General features: G+C 40.2%; 1 long non-coding RNA gene across 2 annotated transcripts in view; it reads left to right on the top strand.

Moving 5' to 3' along the window:
• LOC138843474 (uncharacterized) overlaps nt 1-25400 on the top strand; it is a 40721-nt gene extending 15321 nt beyond the window's left edge. The window contains exon 4 of one of the 2 annotated variants that reach the window (XR_011378212.1): nt 24429-25400. This is a non-coding gene — a long non-coding RNA (uncharacterized lncRNA). Of the gene's footprint in view, nt 1-1845; nt 11568-24428 lie in introns of those variants that run through there. The other variant, XR_011378213.1, reaches the window with a different exon arrangement.
• Nucleotides 25401-26691: the final 1291 nt, after the last annotated feature.

Raw genomic sequence — 26691 nt, 5'->3', positions numbered from 1 at the left:
CCCCACTAAGAGGAAGGCCCCATGCAGCTTGGTGCTGGAGTATGGGTGACACAGGCAACTCTTTCCTTCCTGCTCTCTTTGCTTGTTACTATACTAAAACCATGCACTATGGCCTCTCATCTGGCCTCCCCAGCTCTTGTAAAGGTAGACTGGCATGTGGATAGCTATTCTAATTGGTGGCTCTGTGGGGAGACAATCAGTGAAGGATCATAGTTGCCCTCTTGCTCCACCTCTGCCACTTACTTCTGTTAAAACAAAACAAACAAAAAAATCATACCTGCTGTGCTGCTGGGTATCTCTATGCTTTTTCACTTTGGAGCTCCGAGGTTAGGAGTCTGGGCAAGGAGCAGTCCTCTTACAAAAAGCTGGTGATATAACTCCTTTAGCAGAATGCAGAGGTGTTCACATACACATATAGGGCACACCCATAAATCTCCAGAAATAACTGTGTGTGGGACCAGTAGGTCAAGGAGTGATGAGTCTGTGACATTTGAGCTATTAATGTTGATGTGTTGTTATTCACAATCATGGACTGGTGGGGCCTGGGAAAATTTGGGTTGCAAATGCAAAATATGGGCAAAAATGGGACAGGAGCACATAGAAGATATTGATTTACTCTGCTAAGGGAGTCAGAGAAACTTCATCGCCCAAGCTAAGGCAGGGGAAAAATGGGAGTTCACCAGGGCCAAGTGATAGGACTAGAAGGTGGAGGAAATTGCCTATGCAATGGATGACAGAATGAGAGAGTGGAGTGTGTTTTGTGATGTGATAAGGATACTATATAAAGCTAAAGTTAGAAATCATTTTATAAACTAGGCACAAGGATAAATTATTTCTATTGGATTTCTTTGAGACCTGGGATGAATTTCTCCATGGAGGAACTTAATTTGCTTCAGCCAGCCTTCTGGGGATACTTCTAGTCCAGGATCACTGTCATTTAAATTCTCATTTTGAGGTTTTTAATGCCAGAACATGGCAAGAGCTGTAATTTCAGTAAAAGCTGACTTCCAGTTCTAATCTGTCAGTGATTTTCCTTCCTTTGCTTTGTACCAATATTTGAATTCCTTTACTTATTTGGTTTTATAGTACCCTGGGGTCATGAACATTCTTTATTTATTCTGGATATATCATTTGTCACTTGTTTATATTACAGACATATTCTCTCAAACTACAGCTTACATTTTCTTTGTCTTAATGGCATCTGTTCATATATGCCTTTTGTTAACTTATTCCTATGTCTTTGATTTTTAATGCTACTTAAAATGATATGATTCTTAATTTTAATGTACTCAGATTATTACTGTCTTATATTTAGTGCTCTTTGGATCCTGTTTAAGCAATGTTTGCTTACCCCAGATTCACAGACATGTTATATTACCTTCTAAACAATTTGTCTTCTTTTTGTGTTATTATTATTATTATTTTTGTTAAAAAAAGGTGAAGAAGGGCACTGTGTAATGATTCAGGGATCAATCCAACAGGAAGATATCGCTATAATAAATATATGTGCGCCCAACTACAGGGTACCTGGCTATTTAAAAGAAATGTTAATGGACCTAAAGGGAGACATAGACTCCAACACAGTAGTAATGGGAGACTTAAATACCCCACTTTTAGCAATGGACAGATGAACCAGGCAGAAAATTAGCAAGGAAACAGCAGTTAATCAACACTATAGACCGAATGGACCTGATGGTTATCTATGGAACCTTTCACCCCACATTGGCAGAATACACATCCTTCTCATCAATGCATGGAACATTCCCTAGGATAGACCATATGATAGGCCACAAAACAAGTCTCAGCAAATTCAAAAAAACTGAAATCATTTTTGCATATTCTCAGATCACAATGGAATGAAGCTGGAAATCAACAACCCAAAAATCTTTAGAACATATGCAAGCACATGGAGACTGAGCAACATGCTCCGTAAAGAACAGTGGTTCACAGAAGAAATCAAAAGAGAAATCAAAACATTTCTGGAAACAAATGAAAATGACAGTACATCACATAAAAACCTATGGGATACATACAGCCAAAGCAGTATTAAGAAGGACGTTTATAGTAATTAGTGCCTTCCATGAAGAAACTGGAAAGGTTGCAAATAAATGAGCATCAGTGCATTTCAATGACAAACCAAAGCCAAAACTAGTAAGAGGAAAGAAGTAATTAAAATTAGAGAAGAAATAAACAAAATTGAAACAAAAAATCAGTGAAATGAAAAGCTGTTTTTTTAAGAAAAAAATAAGCAAAAAAAGGGAAAAGACCGAAATCAGTAAAATCAGAGATGAAAAAGGAAATGTAATAACAGATACCACAGAAATAAAAAGAATCATCAGAAAGTATTACAGAAAGCTGTATGGCAACAAATTAGGAAACCTAGAAGAATGGATAGATTCCTAGAAATATACAGTCTACCAAAATTAAGTCATGAAGATATAGAAAACCTAAACAAACCAATAACCAAGATGAAGATTGAATTAGTAATAAAGACTCTCCTAACAAAGAAAAGCCCAGGACTGGACAGCTTTACTTCTAAATTCTACCAGACCTCTAAAGAAAAACTGATTTCAATGCTTCTCAAGCTATTCAAAACAATTGAAAAGGAAGGAATCTTCTCAAACTCCTTCTATGAAGCCTGCACCATCTTAATACCTAATCCTGGAAAAGATGCAACAGAGAAATAGAACTATAGACCAATATCCCTGATGAACATAGATGTAAAAATCCTCAAAAAAAATATTAGCAAATCGAATCCAGCAACACATCAGAAAGATCATTCACCCTGACCAAGTGGGGTTTATCCCTGGTATGCAAGGGTGGGTCAACATTTACAAATCAGTCAATGTGATACACCATATTAATAAACTGAAGAACCAAAATCATATGATTATCTCAATAGATGCAGAGAAAGCATTTGATAAAATATAACAACCTTTCATTATAAAAACCTTAAGCAAAATGGGTATAGAAGGAACATTCCTCAACACAATCAAGGCAATATATGACAGACACACAGCAAACATCTTATTAAACAGGGAAAAGCTGGCAACATTCTCCCTAAGATCCAGAACCAGACAAAGATGGTCATTATCACCGTTTCTATTGAATATAGTCCTGGAAGTTTTAGCTAGAGTCATTAGGAAAAAAAAATAAAATAAATCAAAGGGTTACAAATTAGAAAAGAAGAAGTCAAACCATCCTTATTTGCAGATGACATAATCCTATATGTAGGGGATGCAAAAGACTCCACTGAGAGACTGATAAAAAAGTTTGGTAAAGTGGCAGGATATAATCAAGACAGAAAAATCAAAAGCCATTATATATACAGACAATGTCACAGCTGAGAAAGAACTTTTAAGATCAGTACCATTCACACCTTTCCAAAAAGAATCAAATGCCTTGGAATAAATTTAACCGAGGATGTCTAAGATCTCTACGATGAAAATTGACAAACACTAAAGAAAGAAATAGAAGATATTAAAAATGGAAAAATCTTCCATGTTCATAGATTGGAAGAATAAACATCATCAAAATGTCCATACTACCAAAAGCAATTTACAGATTCAATGTGATCCTAATCAAAATGCCAAGGACATTCTTCGCAAATCTAGAGAAAACTATGCTGAAATTCATATGGAAACACAGGAGACTCCAAATAGCTAAAGTAGTCATACACAACAAAAACAAAGCTGGAGGCATCACAATACCTGATTTCAAGACATACTACAGGGCTGTTATAATTAGAACAGCCTGGTACTGGTGCAAAACAGATTTATAGTCCAATGGAATAGAATAGAAACTCCAGAAATCAATCCATGCATCTATAGTCAACTTATCTTTGATAAAGGAGCTAAAATCAATCTGTGGAGCAGGGACAGTCTCTTTAACAAAGGGTGCTGGAAAAACTGGATCTCCATATACAGAAGTATGAAATTAGACTCCTACCTTACACCTTAAACAAAAATCCACTCAAAATGGATCAAGGACCTAACTCTATGACCCAGTACCATCAAATTATTAGAGAACATGGGGGAAACTCTACAAGATGTTGGCATAGTCAAAGACTTCTTGGAAAAGACCCCAGGAGCACAGGCAATCAAAGCCAAAACTGACAAATGGGATTATATCAAACTGAGAAGCTTCTGCACTGCAAAAGAAACACTCAGCAAAATGAAGAGGCAACTGACAGAATGGGAGAAATAATTTGCAAACTATGCAACTGTTAAAGGATTAATAACCAGAATATATAAAGAGCCCAAGAAATTCAACAAGAACAAAGCAAACAACCTGGTTAAAAAGTGGGCCAAGGACTTAAACAGGCATTTTTCAACAGAGGAAATTCAAATGGCCAACAGACGCTTGAAAAAATGCTCAAGAGCACTAGTCATCAGGGAAATGGAAAAAAAAAAAAAAAAAACAAGAAACAGGGGCCAGCGCAATGGCTCAATAGGCTAATCCTCCACCTGTGGCACTGGCACCCCGGGTTCTAGTCCTGGTCAGGGCGCCAGATTCTGTCCTGGTTGCTCCTCTTCCAGTCCAGCTCTCTGCTGTGGCCCAGGAAGGCAGTGGAGGATGGCTCAAGTCCTTGGGCCCTGCACCCGCATGGGAGACCAGGAGAAGCACCTGGCTCCTGGCTTTGGATCAGTGCGGTGCACCGGCCGCAGCGGCTATTTGGGGGTGAACCAACAGAAAAGGAAGACCTTTCTCTGTGTCTTTCTCTATCACTGTCCACTCTGTCTGTCAAAAACAAAAACAAACCAAAAGAAAAAAAAAAGACAATGAGGTTTCACCTTACTCCAGTTAGAATGGCTGGCTTGCATACAGAAATCAAAAACAACAAATGCTGTCAAGGATGTGAGGAGAAAGGTGCCCTGATCCACTGATGGTGGACATGTAAACTGGTACAACCACTGTGGAAGAGAGTATGGAGATACCTCAGAAATCTGAATATAGGCCTGCCATGTGACCCAGCCATCCCACTCCTGAGAATTTACCCAAACCAAAATAAATCAGTATATAAAAAGTTCTCTATAACCTCCCACACCATGTTCATTGCAGCACAATTCATAATAGCTAAGATATGAATCAATCCAGATGTCCATCAACTATTGAGTGAATAAAGAAATTATGGTATATATACAGTATGGAGTACTACTCAGCTGTTAAAAAATGAAATTCTGTCTTTTGCAACAAGATGGTCACAACTGGAAACCATTATACTTAGTGAAATAAGCCAATCCCAAAAAGGCAAATATTATGTTTTCCCTGATCTGATGCAACTAATAGAATATCTGAAATGTAATGTATTGAAGCAAAATACAAATTTTGAGAATGATGATTATTTATAGCCCTTCTCTCTTCCGTTGAGGAACAATCTTTTGTTTTGCTTTTGTTTTGTTTTCTTTTTCTTCATACTATTTACTGAACCCCTTTACTTAGAGTAAGGTGAACTATATGTCACTAAGTATACTGGTAATAGATCATTTTAAAAATTAAGGATGGGGGCCGGCGCCGCGGCTCAATAGGCTAATCCTCTGCCTTTGGCGCCGGCACACTGGGTTCTAGTCCCGGTCAGGGCGCCAGATTCTGTCCCGGTTGCCCCTCTTCCAGGCCAACTCTCTGCTATGGTCTGAGAGTGCAGTGGAGGATGGCCCAAGTGCTTGGGTCCTGCACCCCATGGGAGACCAGAATAAGTACCTGGCTCCTGCCATCGGATCAGCGCGGTGTGCTGGCCGCAGCACGCTGGCCGCGGCAGCCATTGGAGGGTGAACCAACAGCAAAGGAAGACCTTTCTCTCTGTCTCTCTCTCTCACTGTCCACTCTGCCTGTCAAAAAAAAAAAAAAATTAAGGATGGGAATCCAAGAGGGAAGGGGTTAAAGGCCGGAAGTTGGGCTGGAGGGAGGGGCAGTCCCACTGTGTTCCTAAACCTGTATATATGAAATAAGTGAAACTTCTACAACTTAAATAAAATTTTAAAAAAAGCTAGAAGAGGGTAAAGAATTTTTCCCTGGAGGCTTTCATGCATGTATGTTTAGACCAACACCTTGATTTTAGGCTTCTAGAGTCCAGAACTGTGAGACAATAAATTTCTGTTGTTTTGTCAAAAATTATCAAAAAAAAAATACCAGGTATCCCTTTAAGAAAAAATTGGCCAACACCTCCCCTCATCATAGGCCCAGGTGCTATGAGAAATGGTGCAAGTGCATTCGAGGGGAATCCCAATGTGCTTCACAGGAGAACATTACAGGCCTGTTAAGCCCAGGAAGCTAACCTCAGACGGGAGTGCTGTTTCTGCCAGAGGGAGGAATTTGGGTTTTCACGTTGTTCTTGGAATTCACACAGAGTGTCAACATTGCAATATTTAGGATCCAGCTCTTTTTTAATGATTGTTTACATAAGAGACTTGACGAAACTCTGGCCATCGTTTATATGGTAATTCTGCAATCCTCAGCATCACAGATCTGTTGGGTTTTTTCAGACCTATCAACCTCTGAAACTACAAGAAATAAGAGACAGTTTTCCAGGAACTGCCACAAGTTTTCTGCCTCTCTAAAGATACTTTCATCCAAGAGTTAACTTTTATTTATTTATTTTTGTTTTATTTGAAAGGCAGAGAGATATTTTTCCATCTGCTGGTTCACTCCCCAAATGGCCTGCTAGAGCTGAGCTGAGCCTACCTAGTCAGGAACCAGGAACTCTATCCAGGTCTCCCACACAGGTGGTAGGACCTAAGTACTTGAGCCATGATCTGTTGTCTCTCAGGGTACATATCAACAAGAAGCTGGAACCAGAAGTAGAGCCATGACTCAAACCAAGGCACTCTGATATGGGGTACAGGTGTCCCAAAGCAGCATCTTATTAACTGCTCCTAATCTCTCCTCAAGATTTTAAAGCGTGAGTTTGTCATTTTTCTTCTGTGAGATGTTCAGCATAATATGAAGCTACCAGTTCCACTTGACAGCTGTTTCGGTCCTCATTTCTGCCTGGCAGTGTTATTGCTTCAACTATGGGTAATAATTTCTAAGCACTTGTTTTTCACAGAATGCCGTGGATTACTAGCATTCCCTTTCTGCCAGTGGTGAGGTCATCCCTGATGATGTTGTGTAATCAGATAATGCAACCAATTGCAGATTTTTCAGCGTCTGCTTCCTGGCACCAATACTGATACCATATTCTGAAATCAGAGTGCACACAGGAAGTCGGAAACTACTGTAGATATTTGGAGGGAATTTAATGCATATATTCAGATGCTTCCTGGAAGACTGGGAGGGACTGAAGGTCAGGTAGAACTGCTATGAACTTTCGGAAAAGTCAAGAATGAAGGGATTCTAGGAAGCTGCCATAGATATCAGCTACCTGTAGCACTGAAGCAGGTCATTCACAGAAGCCTGCCTAGAACCTGCTGCAAACCTTATCTGCCTTCTGCCTGCATTGCTAGTAAGTAATGACTTCTGCATCTCTTCTCTTCCTCGCATACTGTACAAGCACCTTTTGTTGGCAGAATCTAAACTAAAATCACCCTAGCAAAGGATTCTTTGAGATGCAATGTATATGCTTCCAAATTTTCGTGGGAAATGTGGTGACTCTTCTATAAAAGAATCATATTGAACTGAGATGCCACTGAGGAATATGAGAGGCAACAATGAATATCACATGGAGAAGAAAGCTTCCACACCATGCCCGAGACATTTCAACAGAAAGCATAATGGATAAAGGAAATGGTGTCCAGCTGAAAGCAGTCAATCCAACACACTGCATAAATACATATTTCCCAAGATATCCCACAGAATACTGATACTGTGACATCATCGTTCAGTAAAGGATTCGATAGACAAAGACATTTGAGAAAAGCTGGAAACTCAGACCTATTCTTAGAGGATTCTGGTTAATACAGTAAAAGGAGCTAAGACAACTTGCAATCTAAGACACCATAAGTTTTCTTAATAATGCATTTCCTGACATTGTTAACTATGCACCAGTACCTGAAGAACATCCTGAGGAATACTTAGATAAAGGCCAATGATGAACCATTTCTTTGTTTAGTTTTACAAGATTGTATTAAATTACAGTTCACTAAGAGTATAAAGAGTGAAATAAGAAATTGCAAAAACAGAAATCCCAAGCCAAAATATTTGAAATAGACTGAAGCAATATTGAAAGTAGTGAGATGTTACTCTTACTGCAGCAGTTTATACATAAGAAGCAATATAGTGGGATTCCACCGTGAACTTAAACTGTTATCTTCTAATGAATGCCCGCTTGCCTGAAAGACACAATTGAGGGAGCTCTTTTCACCACATTCTCTGAAGCATGAGACACTTAATAGCACATTGCATTGGCAGTCTATAGGCAAAGCACTGGAATATAAAGCTGTGAGAACCTCTGAAAAATCTACCTCCTGGAGCTTTTTCTGATCATGTCTGTGTGTGATGTGACTCTGTTCTGATACAGGGATGAACACTAGTTCAAGTTGTGTTTTATTGCCACTGAAAAGTCTTAACCAATGCAAAAATCAATTGTTGAAAATTATCTTAAAATATAAAAATCAATCTGGGTAAAGAAGCCAGAGACCACAGTGTCACATAGTGTATGATTTCATTTATATAACGAAGCTAAACAGGTAAATCGGTAGAGAGGGAAAGCAGACTAGTGGTTGCTAGGTTTTTTTTTAATAAGTTGGTATTACAGAGAGAGAGAGCGCTTCCATCTGCTGATTTACTCCCCAGATGGCCGCAATGGCAGGGGCTGGACCAGGCCGAAGCCAGGAGCCAGGAACTTCTTCCAGGTCTCCCATGTGGGTGCAGGGGCCCAAACACTTGGGCTATCCTCTGCTGCCTTCCCAGGCACATTAGCAGGGAGCTGGATCAGAAGTCAAGCAGCCAGGACCCGAACTGGTGCTATATGGGACGTTGGTGCTCCAGTCAGCAGCATAACCGGCTGTGCCTCAGCACTGGCCCCATTGCTAGGGTTTGAGGGGAGAAGGAAACAGGAAGTGATGGCTTACTGTGTACAAAGTTGCCTTTTAGAGTAATGAATATGTTTTGGGGCTGGACGAAGATGATGGTTGTATGACATCGTAAATATATTAAATGTCACTGAATTGTACACCATAAATTGGTTAATTTTATGGTATGTAAATTTTACCTCAATTTTTAAAATGGAAAAATACACTAAGTCATGATGATATGAGAGAGATGCCAGGAAACCTCCCCCACCCCATACTAGTTGGGAAAGCCAGCAGAGCTTAGTATGTGCCAAAAAAAACCCAAAAATTTGGTTGAAGTATTGTCAGTTTTCTTGGTTATCCTAGACAGGGAGTCCACCAAGCTGGAGTGAAAGGTCATAATTGGGATGTTAACTCTTTCTTGCAGACTATAGTGAAAAAAAATCATGAAAGAGAAGAGGGGAGAGAGGTAGGAAGAGAGAGGAAATATGCAGGAGAAGGGGAGAGAAAGACTGGTTTACTGAGAAGTTCAGATTAAGCCTGTAGGCAACAGCAGTACAAAAATGTCACTTTGTTGAGGAAGGAGCTCTCTGTTCACAGGGATTCATCACTGGCTGCTAAATGAGGTTTTTGGTTGCTAGGGTTTGAGGGGGAGAAGGAAACAGGAAGTGATGGCTTACTGTGTACAAAGGTGCCTTTTAGAGTAATAAATATGTTTTGGGGCTGGATGAAGATGATGGTTGTATGACATTGTAAATATATTAAATGTCACTGAATTGTACACCTTAAATTGGTTAATTTTATGGTATATAAATTGTTTCAGCAACCAAATTATTCATGGCATCCTGAAGTTAGCAAGGATGGGCTGGGATGGCATGTGAGTAATCTGGAACTGCATAACCGCATGTGTTAAGTATCTTGCTGCATAACCAATTATCCTAAAAGTCGGCAGCTTAAAATAATCACGTATGTATTATCTGAACATTTCTGTCAGGAATCTAGGCATAGCTTAGCTGGATTCGCTGCTTCAGACTCACAGAGCTGCTGTTGAGGTGTCAGCTGGGGCCATAATCTTAGCTGAAGGCTCAACTCAGGAAGGATCTGCCTCCAAAATTATGCACACAGGGCGTTGTCAGGATGCAAATACTCACGGCTGGTGGAGTGAGGGTCTCTGTGGAGCCACCCTGAGTTCCTTGTCATGTGGGCCTCTGCATGTTGCTTCATCAGAGAAAGCCCCTGGGATGTGCCAGAGAGTACATAAACAAGTTGGAAGTCATTATCTTTTGTAACCTAATCTCAGAAGTAACATCTCACCCCCTTCGTCATGCATTATTTGGGAGAAGTGAATCCCATCTAGGCCCAGGAGGGTAGGAATACCACTGGGAGTCGTGTTAGAAGTCACCCGTCACTCCATCAGAGGACAGTTTTGCCCCGCATTCCTACTTTTCACTTTGTGTATATGTGTGTGTGTATCCTATGTGAAAAGTAATACTGCTTCCTATTATAAAGGGTGTGCATATGGGGAGTTGGGGAGAGTCTTAGTATTGACCCAACTATACCAACAAGTGAGGCTATTGAACTAAGGTCTCTAGATTTAATGACTGAGAACCCTTTAAGACTTATTTCCCTCCAAAATAAAATCAGTGTGCCACTTATTGAAGAAGCTGCAGTGTGAGGAAAAAAACCTATGTATAATGTGTCCTTAAGGCAATATCCAAACTCAGGTACTAACATCCATAGGAAATACTGATGAAATAGTGCATGTTTCTATTGGACATTCCTGGGAGCCTCTCAGGCATAAACTTAAAGGAACCTGTCAAGGAAATTCTTCCCAATTAATAGAACTTGGATTGGCCATATTAGATGACTGGGATATTTCATTGCCAGAAAGTTGAATCAGTAAATTGATGGTCACTAGTTTAACTGGTTCTGTTATTTAATTTAGTATCTGTGTCATGAAAAAGATGGGATATGCTTTGGACTGATGCCCCTTTATGTTTGCTATTTACCTGTTTTCCTTCAGCCAGTGATATTTGTCCATGGTTTATTTGGGGAATTTGTCATGTGTTTCTTAGGATGAAGAACTGTTAAGAATCATGTGGTAAACAGAGCAAGATTAATGAATGTACAGAATGAATATCTCACTCTCTGGATTTATGGACTGTTAGAACTAACAAGCGAGTCCAGCAAGGATGAAAGATACTGTATCAGCATTTGAAACTCTATTGAATTTCTATATACTAGTTATCAAAAAAATGGAACTCAGAAGAGAATTCCATTTACAACACCATCAAAATAATAAAATACCTTTGAATAAATGTAACAAAAGAAGTGCAAGATTTTCACACTTAAAACTATTAAATATCAAGGAGAAAAATTAAGACCTAAACAAGTGGAAAGATCTCCTGTGTTCATGGATTGGAATATCAGTTTTGTTAAGCTGGCAGTACATCCAACTTGATCTATAGATTGAATGTAATGTTGATATATATTAATTTTGCAGAAATTGCCATATTGATGCAAATATTTACATGGAAACACAAGAGACCCTCAATAGCCAAAACAAACTTTTTTTTTTTTAAAAAAAGGACAAAGTTGGAGGAATTGTGTTTCCCAATTTCAAGAACTATTACCAAGCTACAGTAATAAACCTGTGTGGCTTTGATAGACCTAAAGATAGATAATAGAATATAATTGAGTTTCCAGAAATAAGCTTATGCATTAATGATCAATTTATTTTCAGCAAGCATGCCATGTCAATTCAATTGGAAAAAAAAATAGTATTAATCCAGTGATTCTGGAACAACTGGATATCTTTATGCAAATGAATGTTATTTGACCACTACCTCACACTAGATGCAAAAATTAACTCAGAATGGATCATAGGCCTAAATGTAAGAGCTAAAGCTATAACATTGTAGAAGGAAGCATGAGAATAAATCTTTGCTACCTTGGATTAGGCAATGGTTTCTTAGATATGACGCCAAAGCATAAGCATCACAAGAAAAAAGTAAATAAATTTGAATCCATTAATATCAAAGAGGCACCATCTAGAAAATGAAAAGATAACCACAGAATGAAAGAAAATGTTTGCAAATTATATATTTGATAGTTTTTTTTTTATCAAGGATGTTAAAGGCTTCTTATAACTCAAGAAAAAAGGGAAGGAAAGCCCAATTTTAAAAATATAGATTTCTTTATTTGAAAGAGTTACAGAGAAATAGGGAGAGAAAGAGAGAGAGAGGTATTTTCTTTCTGCTGATTCACTCTCTAGATGGCTGCAACAGTAAGAGCTGGGACAAGCCAAAGCCAGAAGAGTCTTCCAGATCTCCCACATGAGTGGCAGGGGCCCAAACACCTGGGCCATCTTCTGTTGCTTTTCCCAGGCCATTAGAAGGGAGCTGGATGAGAAGTGGAGCAGCCAGGACATGAACTGGTGCCCTTATGGGATGCCAGCATTGTAGGTTTCAGCTTTACCCACTATACCACAACACTGGGCCCCCAAATAACTCAATTTTTAATATAGGCAAATGATTTGAATCAACATTTCCTCAAAAAAGATATACAAATGAACAATAAGCAAATGAAAAGATGCTTAACATAATGAGTCATCAGAGAAATACTATACAAAAGCGCAGTGGGATACTACTCGCCCTCGCTAGGATGGCTGTTAGCAAACAGGTCATAACAAGTGTTGATAAGGATGTGGAGAAATTTTAGTCCTCATATTGCTGATGGGAATGTAAAATAGTCTTGATGCTTTGAAACAATGTCATTTCCTCTAAATGGTAACTTAGAATTAGTCTGTTACCTAGTAATTCCACTCATAGGCTATATCCAAGAGAATTGAACATAAATATTTCCATGTATAAACTTGGTCATATAACATTATTCATCATAGCAAAAAAAGTAGAAACAAACCCAAATGTCCATTAATGACTAGATAAACCAAGTGAGGTTTAGCCATCTATATAATGGAATATTACTTGGCCATAAAAAAGAATGAGGTATTGGTCCACACAATAATTTGGATGGATTTTGAAAACATGAATCCAGTCCATGCTTTGTATGAGTCCATTTATGTGACTGCTCAGGAGAGGCAAATCTATATAGAGAGATCAGATCATGTTTTCCAGGGGCTGCAGGCAGGGGGAATGGGGAGTGTTCGCTAATGAATATAGAGTTTCTTTCTGGTTGATTAAAATGTTTGTTTTTTTTGTTTTTTTTTTTTGTTTGTTTGTTTGTTTTTTGTTTTGTTTTGTTTTTTGACAGGCAGAGTGGACAGTGAGAGAGAGAGAGAGACAGAGAGAATGGTCTTCCTTTTGCCGTTGGTTCACCCTCCAATGGCTGCCGCAGCCGGCGCGCTGCGGCCGGCGCACTGCGCTGATCCGATGGCAGGAGCCAGGTACTTCTCCTGGTCTCCCATGGGGTGCAGGGCCCAAGCACTTGGGCCATCCTCCACTGTACTCCCGGGCCACAGCAGAGAGCTGGCCTGGAAGAGGGGCAACTGGGACAGAATCCGGTGCCCCGACCGGGACTAGAACCCGGTGTGCCGGCGCCACAAGGCGGAGGATTAGCCTAGTGAGCCACGGTGCCGGCGATTAAAATGTTTTGAAATCATATAGTGGTGGTGGTTACACAACTCCAAATAAACTGAAAGCTACTGAAGTGTATACTTTAAAAAGATGAATTTTATGGTATGTGTTTTATACCTAATTGAAAAAAATATGAAAAATTCAGACCACATACCACACATGATACATGTATTAAAATAAATATATCCAAAAATACAGGTTTATGGGGTGAGTGGTAACTATATGAAGGAAGTATGCAGAGGACAGGTCACACTTGAACAGGTTTTTGAATAATAAACTACTGGGCACAAGAGGAGAGGGTACAGATCCATAACTAAAAGATATGTACAGAAAGTTTAAATGGTTTGGAATTACTGGGATACGATGGGTAAGACAAAGAACTATAGGAGATAGGCTAAAGAGATAGGTAGAGGTCAGACCTCAGAAGGTTTTAAACCATGTTAAAAGTTTCATCTTGGGGCTGGCGCTGTGGCACAGCCGGTTAATACCCTGGCCTGAAGTGCCGGCATCCCATATGGCGCCGGTTCTAGTCCCAGCTGCTCCTCTTTCAATCCAGCTCTCTGCTGTGGCCTGGGAAAGCAGTAGAAGATGGCCCAAGTCCTTGGGCCCCTGTCCCATGTGGGAGACCTGGAAGAAGCTCCTGAATCTTGGCTTCAGATTGGCCAGCTCCAGCTGTTGTGGCCAATTGGGAAGTGAACCAGCAGATGGAAGACCTCTCTCTCTCTCTCTCCGTCTCTCTCTCTCTGCCTCTCCTCTCTCTGCGTTACTTGGACTTTCAAATAAATAAATAAATCTTTAAAAAACTAAAAAATTTCATTTTAATTCTGTGAACAGAGAATACCTACTGAAAACTTAAGGAAAGGAGAGAAGGAAAAATATTTGTATATTAGAGCAATGATTTTAAAGACAGTGTGAAGGGAAATTTTTTTTAATTTTATTTGACAGGCAGAGTTAAACAGTAAGAGAGAGACAGAGAGGAAGGTCTTCCTTCTGTTGGTTCACCCCCCAAATGGCTGCTACGGCTGGCGCACTGCGCCGATCCAAAGCCAGTGGACAGGTGCTTCCTCCTGGTTTCCCATGCAGGTGCAGGGCCCAAGCACTTGGGCCATCCTCCACTGCCTTCTTGGGCCACAGCAGAGAGCTGGACTGGAAGAGGAGCAACCGCGACTAGAACCTGGTACCCATATGGGATGCCGGTGCTGCAGGCGGAAGATTAACCAAGTGAGCCATGGCACCAACCTGAAGGGAAATTTTTAGGATGGAAAAAGTGAAAATAGGAAGACAAATTGGGACACTATTTCAATAACTCAGGGATTGATTGCGAGTGCCTAAAATAAGTAGTGATTACAAGGACAAAACAAAAGAATTTCCATCTGGAGTTACTGCAGAGGTACATTAGGCAATACTGGATAATTGATCATCTCACATTCAAAGTCAAGAATGACTTCCAAGCTACGATTAATGGTAGGAGTTACTCAACTGAGTGGCAGTATCAGGAAGAGCAGGTTTGTCTACAAGGATAAGGAGCTCAATTTTGAACATTTTCTAAAAGGCATCCCATGCTAAGTAATGTACTAAGCAATGGGAATTGTAGGTCTGGGGCTGAGGAAAGTTATTATCAGGATTAGAATTTTAAATTTAAGGGTCACAAACATATATATGGCGTGGTAGAGACTATGATGAACTAGAAATTGCACACCCTATTTAGGACATTAAATTTAACAAATGAAACCAACCAAAACCAAACCCCTCTTTTCTGAGTACTGCATTTGGCCCATAATCAACAGTCTGTGACTTTGATAGGTGTGGTAGTTCAAAAGAAAAAAAAAAGTAGAGGAGATGTGAGTATTCCAAGGGAAACTCTAGAATCAAAATCAAAGATATTTTTAATAGAAGCTTAGGAGGTATGGAAACCAAAGGGTTGAGCTGAGGGAAAGGATCCCGTAAAGGGATCTTAGGAGAAACTGAGACAGAAAGACCAGGGGAGTATGCCTTCATGGGCACAGGGCTGGAGGGTGTTTAGCAAATGAAGTTAGGATCACAATTGCCAAGTGTGTTAGAGAAATCCATTAAGATAAGGCCTAAAAAGTGAACATTAGCTTGGGCAATGGAAATAGAAATGTTATTGATGGCCAAAGAGGAGGGAGAGGAGAATGGCCGAGGTGAGTTTGAAAGGCTAGGAAGAAGAGTTAATGGTTATCGTAGATAAGTTACAACAGGAGAGAGGAAAAAGCAGGGAGTAATAGAAGGATGTGTGTGCATGCTTGTGCACTCAGGAAACTCAAGAATGTTTAGAGGCAGGCTAAACTTTAGCTTAGTGATGAAGATTCTGCATCCTATTTCAGAGTGCCTGGTTTCAATTCCTAGCTCTGGCTTCTTTTTTTATTTATTTATTTATTTATTTATTTTTTTTTTGACAGGCAGAGTGGACAGTGAGAGAGAGAGAGACAGAGAGAAAGGTCTTCCTTTTTGCCGTTGGTTCACCCTCCAATGGCCGCCGCGGCCGGCGCACCGCGCTGATCCGATGGCAGGAGCCAGGAGCCAGGTGCTTTTCCTGGTCTCCCATGGGGTGCAGGGCCCAAGCACCTGGGCCATCCTCCACTGCACTCCCTGGCCACAGCAGAGGGCTGGCCTGGAAGAGGGGCAACCGGGACAGAATCCGGAGCCCCGACCGGGACTAGAACCCGGTGTGCCGGCGCCGCTAGGCGGAGGATTAGCCTAGTGAGCCGCGGCGCCGGCCTAGCTCTGGCTTCTAATTCAAGCTGCCTGCCAGTGCAGACTCTGAGAAGCAGCAGATGATGGCTCAAGGAGTCGGGTCCCTGCCACCCACACTGAAGATCTGGCCTGAGTTCCTGGCTCTTGGCTCCAGCCTCTGCCTGGCCCTGACCATTGAGACATTTGGGAATTGAACCAGTAGAAGAGAGATCTGTGTATGTCTGTCTTTTTGTCTATCAAATACATTTTAAAAAATTTTTAAAGGAATTTAAGTCAAAAAATTTAAAAGGATTCTCTCTGCCATTTTCAGCAGTATGGCAAAACATATAAATGCCCAAATAAAATATGAAAAATACTTGAAAACATAACAGCTGGAGTATAATGCAGGGGAAGTAAACAGAGCTCAGAATTTTTCCCCAACTTTTTTTGTGGTAAAATTTACATAAATAAATATATAAATTCATAAATTTACATAAAATTAAAGTTCTATTTTAACCATTTTAATGTATATTAATTATTTTACATTGTTGTAAAACCATCACCACTCTCCATTTTAAAAACTATTTCATCGCCGGTGCCGTGGCTCACTAGGCTAATCCTCTGCCTTGTGGCACCGGCACACCAGGTTCTAGTCCCGGTTGGGGCGCCGGATTCTGTCCTGGTTGCCCCTCTTCCAGGCCAGCTCTCTGCTGTGGCCAGGGAGTGCAGTGGAGGATGGCCCAAGTGCTTGGGCCCTGCACCCCATGGGAGACCAGAATAAGTACCTGGCTCCTGCCATCGGATCAGCGCGGTGTGCCGGCCGCGGTGGCCATTGGAGGGTGAACCAACAGCAAAGGAAGACCTTTCTCTCTGTCTCTCTCTCTCACTGTCCACTCTGCCTGTCAAAACAAACAAACAAACAAACAAAAGACAAAAAACAAAACTATTTCATCATTCCAAGTGAAAGCTCTGTATTCTTGAAAGAATAATTCCCCGTCCTACTATTCCCAGCCTGTGATAACCTCTATTTTACTTTTATCTCTATGAATTTGCTGTTTTAGGTGCTCATATAGGTAGAATCACAATATCTTCCTTTTATGTCTGCATTACTTCACCTAGAATAATATTTTCAAGTTCCATCCATGTTATCTAGGATACCTCAGAACTTTGTTCCTTTTTATGGCTGAGTAATACTGCATTGTATGTATTTGCCACATTTCTATCCATTTCTCTGTTACTGGACATTTGGATTATTTATCCCTTTTGGCTATTGGGAATAATGCTACTATCAATATTACTCTATGAAAATTTACTTGACACCTTGCTTTCAATGCTGTAGGATTGCTATCTATCTATGTATCTATCAATGTTTCTATCTATCACCAGAGGACAGAAATTTGAAAAGGTGATCTCCCAAGAAAAAAGGAATCCCAGAACAAGCATTTCCCCCAGCTGATGTTTGCCTTGGGTTTTAGTCCACTTGTATTGAATGTGATTATTGATACTATCAGACTAAAATACCATCTCAGAATTTGTTTTTGTTCCTGTTTCCTATTTGTTTCTAAGTTTATATTTTCCTGTTTCCTTTTAAAAAAGTTCTAATACAATATTTTAATTAAAGTTGTAGTTTTTAAGATAATCATTGTTTGAGCAAAGGAAGATGGTTTGCTTTCCAACATATAGTTTTAGATTCAGAATTTTAAAAAACAAAAAAAGTTTACCATCTTATTGTGACTGTTGTGAAACATTAGCTTATTCTGTTTTTTCCATTCAACTTATGTTTATACTATCTTCTCCATTTATGGATGTATGTATTATATAAACTTTCTCATACATCGAGAAAAAGTATTTGATGGTTCTGGATGGAAATGCTTCTTTTTTTAGGAAAAATCAGTGTTTACTGAATTAGGTAATTATTAATGCAGTCTGCAAATACAAAAGTTTCACCAAGATGCTAAAAACTCCCTGAAATAGCAAGAGAAGCTGTAGATTGTATTGGAGAAGGGGGTCAGTGAAACAAATACTAGTTTAAGACATCAACATCTTGATGCAACGATCCTGTGACAAAGGATGCATAAGTAAATAATCTAAAACTTATGAGGAAATAACTAGCTAAAAGCCATTAGGCCCAAAGTATCCCAGCTGGTAAAATACCACAAAGTGCTTCTTTTTCCTTCCAAAGATCATAGTATTATGTCACATAAACCCTCAGCAGGAGTGTTCCTTCTGAGAAACATGAAAACATTCCTTCAGCTCTAAACTTCCATCTGGTGTAATTTCTCTTCTGTCTGAACAACTCTTTTTGCATTTCTTGTAGTACAGTTCTGGAGATAAAATATCTCTACTTTTTTCTAAAAAATGTCTTTACTTTGCTTTTAATTTTGAAAGATTTATTTTGTGGTATATCACATTCTAGGTTTACTATTTTTCTTCATGCATTTAAAAGTTGTCTTTCCATCGTCATATGGCCTACATGGTTTCTGATGAGAATTCAGAAATAGTTCATATTGTTTCCCTGTATGTAATGTAATATGTAATAGCAGCTTTTATGATTTGCTGTTTGTCTTGGTTTTCATCAGTTTGAATTTGATGTTTTTAAGTGTGCTACATAATGTGCATATCTGCACGTACACATAAGCATGCAGTTATCTTGTGTGGAGTTTGCTTGACTGTTATCTTTTTTTTAAAGATTTATTTTATTTATTTGAAAGAGTTACAGAGAGTGGTAGAGCCAGAGAAAGAGAGAGGTCTTCCATCCACTGGTTCACTCCCCAAATGACTGCAATGGCCAGAGCTGAGCCAATCCAAAACCAGGAGCCAGGAGCTTCTTCCAGGTCTCCCACGCGGCTACAGAGATCCAATAACTTGGGCCATCTTCTACTGCTTTCCCAGGCCATAGCAGAGAGCTGGATCAGAAGTGGAGCAGCCGGGACACAAACCGGCTCCCATATGGGATGCCAGTGCTGCAGGCCAGGGCTTTAACCCACTGCACCACAGCGTTGGCCCTGCTGATTGATATCTTAATAATTTTTGAAAGCCAAATTATATCTTCAAATATTTCTTCTACCCCATTCTCCCTAATTAAATATATGTATCCTGCAGATCTGAGTTACTGTTTTATCTTCCCTGTTTGTGTTTATATATTTTCTACTACTTTCAAATTTATGCATTTTCTTCTTCTGTGTCTGTCTAGACTACTATTGATCCCATTGAATGAATTCTTCACTTATGGTGTATTTTACCTTTCTTATCACTTCTATTTGGTCCATTTTTATACTCCCCTCCTCTCTGCTCACATTATGCTCATGAACATTATCCAGCTTTTCTACTAGATTCTTTAACATTTTTATGATTGTTTTACAGTCCTCATCTGATAATCCCAACATCAAGTCCATCCTGGTGCTAGTTTCTTATCTCTCATGAATATGGATTCCATTTTCTTCCCTCTTTTTTTTAAGATTTATTTTATTTATTTGAAAGAGTTAGAGAGAGAGGTAGAGACAGAGAGAGAGGTCTTCCATCCACTGGTTCACTCCCAGATGGCCGCAACAGCCAGAGCTGTACTGATCCGAAGCCAGGAGCCAGGAGCTTCTTCCAGGCCTCCTACTTGGGTGCAGGGGCCCAAGGACTTGGGCCATCTTCTACTACTCTCCCAGGCCATAGCAGAGAGCTGGATTGGAGGAGGAGCGGCCAGGACTAGAACCGGCACCCCTATGGGATGCCGGTGCTTCAGGCCAGGGCTTTAACCTGCTGTGCCACAGCCCCCTCCCTTTTTTTTTTTTTTTTCTCCTTTTAAGAGGACTTTATTTATTTATTTATTTATTTGGTATAATTTTTTTTACCTTTTATTTAATAAATATAAATTTCCAAAGTACAGCTTATGGATTACAGTGGTTTCACCCCCCCCATAACTTCCCTCCCACCCGCAACCCTCTCCTTTCCCTCCCCCTCCCCCCTTCCATTCACATCAAGATTCATTTTCAATTCTCTTTATATACAGAAGATCAGTTTAGCATATATTAAGTAAAGATTTCAACAGTTTGCACCCACATAGAAACACAAAGTGAAAAATACTGTTTGAGTACTAGTTATAGCATTAAATCACAATGTACAACACATTAAGGACAGAGGTATTACATGAGGAGTAAGTGCACAGTGACTCCTGTTGTTGACTTAACAAATTGACACTCTTGTTTATGGCATCAGTAATCACCCTAGGCTCTTGTCATGAGTCACCAAGGCTATGGAAGCCTTTTGAGTTCATCAAATCTGATCATATTTAGACAAGGTTGTAGTCAAAGTGGAAGTTCTCTCCTCCCTTCAGAGAAAGGTACCTCCTTCTTTGATGACCTGTTCTTTCCACTGGGATCTCACTCGTGGAGATCTTTCATGTAGGGTTTTTTTTTTTTTTTTTTCTGCCAGAGTGTTTTGGCTTTCCATACCTATAATACTCTCATGGGCTTTTCAGCCAGATCCACGTGCCTTAAGGGCTGATTCTGAGCCAGAGTGCTGTTTAGGACATCTGCCATTCTATGGGTCTGCTGTGTATCTCGCTTCCCATGTTGGATCATTCTCTCCCTTTTTATTCAATCAGCTAGTATTTGCAGACACTAGTCTTGTTTATGTGCTCCCTTTGGCTCTTAGTCCTATCAGTATGATCAATTGTGAACAGAAATTGATCACTGGGACTAGTGAGATGGCATTGGTACATGCCACCTTGATGAGATTGAATTGGAATCCCCTGGTATGTTTCTAACTCTACCATTTGAGGTAAGTCAGCTTGAGCATGTCCCGAATTGCACATCTCTTCCCTCTCTTACTCCCACTCTTATATTTAACAGCGATCACTTTTCAGTTAAGTTTCAACACTTGAGAATAACTGTGTATTGATTACAGTATTCAACCCAAAGTATTAATTAGAACAAACAAAAAAAATACTAAGAGGGATAACATATTAAGTTGTTCATCAACAGTCAGGGCAAGGGCTGATCAAGTCACCGTTTCTCATAGTATTCATTTCACTTTAACAGGTTTCCTTTTTGTTGCTCAGTTAGTTGTCACCAATCAGGGAGAACAAAAAAGATTTATATTATTTATTTGAAAGACAGAGTTACAGAGAAAGATAGAGATAGAGAGAGGTGTTTTGTTTTTAAGAAGCTGCACAGTGGGGCCAGCATTGTGGCTTAGCAGGTTAAGCCATTGCCTACAAAGCCTGCATCTCAGATGAGCATTGGCTTGAGTCCTGACTGTTACACTTTCAGTCCAGCTCCCTGTAATGTACTTGGGAGAACAGCAGATGGCCCAATTACTGGCACCCATGTGAGAGACCTTAATTTTCTGAGCAGATGTCTCTGGAGTGATTTACCTACAGTAACCTAAGCCATCATTTCCACTATTAACATGGATATCTCATGGGATACACCGTTTATGGGGCACCAATTCTGTGTTTTCATGTTTACGGTTTTCCTTTTTTATTTTTTAGTTATTTATTTGAAAGATGAGACAGAGATGGAGAGAGAGAGAGAGAGAGAGAGAGAGGTCTTCTGTCCACTGGTTCACTCCTGAAATGGCCGCAGTGGAAGCCAGGAATCCCAAGTCTCTGACATGGATGGCAGGGGCCCAAGCACTTGAACTATTCTCTGTTGCATTCCCAGACACACGAGCAGGTAGCCAGATCATAAGCAAAGCAGCCAGGCCCCCAACCCTTTGTTATGGGATGCATCACAAGTAGCATCCAAAACCACTCTACCACAATGCTGGCTCTTACGTATCTCATGGTTTTAATTGTACATTGAACATAGTTCATAAAAGAACAGTGGTGACTGATGTAGATTCTACTTTATCCAGAAAAAATTACCCAGCCCTTCTTCTGTCAGCCGCTGTGAATCTCATGCCCTGCAGAAGCATCAAATGCCAGTAAGCCATCAAATTTCTTTGTTGATTTATAGCACAGACGTGAGCTGTCTGAACCATGAGAGATTTCTCTCTGCTTCACAGCCTGGACATCTTGCTGAGTCCTTGGGAATTGGTCTTTGCTCTTCAGTTGTGCTCCTACCTTTATATATGATCTCTGTACCCTACTGCCCTACTTCCAGTCTTTGGAGGATCACTGCTTTTTGCTTAGAGTTGAATGGATTTCTCTTAGCTCTCCTGCCCTTCCTCCAACTTTTGAAAGTTGCTGCATTGCATTCAATGAAAGCCCAAAGTGCCTCCAAGACCTTGGTCTCTTCTTTCTGCACTGTTCCCATACTTCCTTGGGCCATTGCCTTCACTGGAGGAAGGTCTGAGCAAATCCTGCCTGTAGAATTCATTGCTTTCAGTTCTTCTGTACCTTAAACATCCATGACTCGTGGTCCTGAGGGGACACAGCAGCTGTGAAGCACTGGGTACTGGACAGAGTGACTGTGCTTTCCCTCTGTACCACGACTGCCCCATCAAACTGCTCCCTCCCTTTGCTTTCCCAAGGAACAGGCTCAAGTGTGCTCAGGTAGGAGAGCAGTCAGAATTCTGCAGGCAGTGGTTCGTTAAGACTGATGGCAGAGTCCACGTGGATAAAACTGGCACACTGCTGATAGTTTTATGCATGCCATCAGCATTGATAAAACCAGTGATAATTTCTATTCGATTTGTGGCCCAAGGGTTATCTTGCTGTTCATCAAGTTATGTCTGAGACGGCAACCTAAGTTTTGAGAAATGAGAAAAGTCTTTCTGGTCCCACCCCAACTGACATTTGGAGCTTGGTCGTATTAACTGTACGTTTCATCAAGTTCTGGTAAACTATGTTTGCTGACTGAAAGTGCTAACTGAGGACAGACTGGTGTGATAACCAAAGGGGCATACAGACAGGCCACTAGACTCTTTGGATGTGGCTCATGTGAAAGAAATCAAAGGCATTAGCTTTGCCACAAGGCTTTCCAACATATTTATCACTAGAGAAGATGGCAGACCATGGATTCCCTGTGCCAACAAAAGGGCATTTGCTTCACCATGGCCGAAGACAGAGAGAGACTGTTAGCCAGAGCGTGGGGTGAAATGATCTCTGAGAGAAGTGGAGGACTACTTGTGGCTAAATAAAGATAAAATTTCTCAGAGGAAAAAACATAAGCAACACATTATTTTTAGACAATTTCCACTGGAAGAATTTGCACTCATAATTTTTTAAATTACTAAAATATATAAGGAAACAAGCCTAAAAGAACACAAGTCAGCAGAAAAAATAAATGAACCAAATGATCAAAACTCTACTATTTATATTGGAATTATTAAATACATGTTAGAGATCCAGAGTGTCTATCTGAATTCTAGCTGTGTGAGTAGATAGGAAAAATCTTAAAATCATGTTGAATGAAAAAATCTAAATCTAAAATTCGAGAAATGGATAAGCAAATTTTATCCATTTATGTAACACAAATACCACAGGGTGATTAAAAAATGCATTACAGCCATAATATCAATATAGATGAATCTCAGAAATAGAATAATGAGTGGAAAAAAAGAAAATCAGAGAAAAATACATAAATGAGTTTTTCTATTATAAATTTCAAAACAGACAAACATTGTATTGTTTTGGGATCATCATGTATTGTGAAACTATTTTTTAAATATAACTGATGATGTGTAATTCAGAATGATGGGTTGTCTGGGTGGGAAAGAGAGGGAGAAAGAGAAGGAACTCAGTTGGCATCAAAGATTTATTTTGTTATATTTTATTGTATTTATTTTATTTTATCTTATTTTGTTTTTTATTCTATTAACATTATTTAAATATATAATAATATTTTATTCAATATTTTGTGTAAATTATTTTTTTTAATAAATTATTTATTTGAACAACAGAGTTACAGAGAGAGACAGAGAGATCTTCCATCCACCGGTTCACTCCCCAAGTGGCAATAATGGCCAGAGCTGGGCTGATCCAAAGCCAGGAGCCAGGAGCTTCTTCTGCATCACGTGGGTGCAGCAGCCCAAGTACTTGGGCCATCTTCCCCTGCTTTCTCACGCACATAAGTAGGAAGCTGGATAGGAAGTGGAGCTGCTGGGACTCAATGTGGGATGCCAACTCAACAAATGGGCAAAACCAGACATGGCGAGCGTCGGAAACCATGAGCGTCTCTCGAAATATTTCTCACGGAGGGGGGTGGGGGGAGTGTTTGAGAAGCATGTTGGGTCAGATTCTCTTTCTTGTCTTCAGATCATGATAATGACAGACATTCATCATCGCTTTGCGCTCGTGACTCCGGGCTGCTCCAGTGTCACTGAGGGCTGTGCCATCCGGAAGTCCCCAGGATAAAATCTCCGGCACCGGAAAACGAGGCCGGAAGTGAGTGAAGTTGAAAGCGCCAGCTGCCTCTGCGGAAGCTGCGGTGGGCGGGTCAGCCAGCCGCGCGCTGGAAAGCAGACCACGGAGACCACGGAGACCACGCAGGCACAGGTGCAGAGGGGCGGCCTGGCCAGGGAGGGCTTTGAGACTGAGGTGTCGCCTCCCGCGTCTCCTCTTGTGTGTAAATTATTTTTTAAAAACTCAAAGTAATCTTATTTTAAGAAAAGTAGTCTGTCATAAAGACCTCATTGAATTTAAAACTGTTCTACTTCATATGGGACAAAATATCAGATAGGTCCATCTAGTGGTGAATTAGAGAATCTCAAATTGTGTAAGTCCACATGCACTGGTTTTTCTATAGTTTCCAATTGAAGGCACCCTAACTGATCATATTTGAATAGAGAAGTAAGAAAAGCCCTCAAAAAATAGCTTCACAGTATCTAGCCTGGAACTTGAGTACCATTCTGTTGAATTTCATGAATATGGTAATTGTAGAAGTGTAAACATTCCAGAGAGTAGATATTTGTAAAGGGAACTGTATTTTGCAATCTTTTGTATTAGGGATGATGAAATATGGCACAGTGCTCAACATCAGTCTCGGTTAAGAGCCCTAGGACAACCATCAAGTGAAATAAGCACGTGCTTAGGATGACAAGGGAAGAGGCACCACAGAACTGATTGTGCCGCACTTCATTTTCGCAGTGTTTTTTGTGATTGCTCTTATCTGGCCTATTCCGTTTCAGTATGCATTGTTCAAAAGCCATTTCCTTTGATATGGTGAGTGGCTAGTTTGAAGATGTCGTCAGATATCACATTTGTTTTGTCACAAATTTTTTAAGGAAGAGTTGGGGAGGGAGGGAGGGCATATCATTATGTTCTTACAATTGTATCTACAAATCACATTGAATCTGTTAAAAAACTAATTAAAATTAAATTTTTTTTTGACAGGCAGAGTTAGTGACAGAGAGGGAGACAGAGAGAAAGGTCTTCCTTCAGTTGGTTTACCCCCTAAGTGGCTGCTACGGCCGGCACGCTGCGCCGATCCGAAGCCAGGAGCCAGGTGCTTCCTCCTGGTCTCCCATGTGGGTGCAGGGCCCAAGCACTTGGGCCACCCTCCACTGCCTTCCCGGGCCATAGCAGAGAGCTGGACTGGAAGAGGAGCAACTGGGACAGAATCCGGCACCCCAACTGGGACCAGAACCCGGGGTGCCGGTGCCGCAGGCGGAAGATTAGCCAAGTGAGCTGTGGCGCCAGCCAAAATTTTTTAAAATTTATCAGACAGAGAGATTTACTACCCCCTGCTTTACTACTCAGATGCCCACAACAGCCAGTTCTGAGCCAGAAACTCAATCCAGGTCTCCCTCATGGATGGCAGGGACCCACCTACTTGAGCAATAACCTACTGCCTCCCATGCATTGGCAGGAAGCTGGAGTTAGGAGGCAGAGCCAGATTAAACCCAGAAGTCTGGCGTGGGACACAGGCTGCATAACCTGCATCTTAACCTCAGTCAAATGCCCACCTATATCACAAACTTATGTACCATGATTTATCACAAAATTTTTGTCTTATGGCAGGAGAAGTTTGCTTCTCTCAAGAGTAAACATAGTATATAATGGCTAGCATTGTAACTCATCTACTGATTTGGATAACTGACCCTTGAGCTCTTGATTTTAATCAATAGAAGGGTATAGGGATGGCACCATTGGGTTATGTTTGAGTTATTGGCCTTAACTAGTCCAGCAGATACATTTCAAACTGTTAGAGGACTACATTGAGGCAGGCAAAACAAAATGCTTTCAGCAATACCTAGTGTGTTCTTCATCTCTTATTAGATCCTACTAGATAAAAATTATGAAAATATTACCAACTTGTTATATATTTGAATTTTTTCTACTTGTCATATTGAGAATAATAATCCTGTGACTATAACAATGTTCCACAATACTTCTGTAAAGGTTAATATTTAGAGTATAATTGAATTTGGTGTTTGAGTGCTAGAAAAAGCAGTTTGTTTATGCTGATAAAAGAAGAGACTTGTAAATGTGAATTATCATTTTAATACTATTAGAAATCTCTTGCAGGCTTTTTCAAATTTTAATAAAGCCAATCTTAGATCATAGAAATTCATTATAT

This window comes from Oryctolagus cuniculus, chromosome 1, assembly GCF_964237555.1.
Source record: "Oryctolagus cuniculus chromosome 1, mOryCun1.1, whole genome shotgun sequence".
Lineage (NCBI taxonomy): Eukaryota > Metazoa > Chordata > Mammalia > Lagomorpha > Leporidae > Oryctolagus > Oryctolagus cuniculus.
This window is presented reverse-complemented; position numbering and strand designations above follow the sequence as displayed.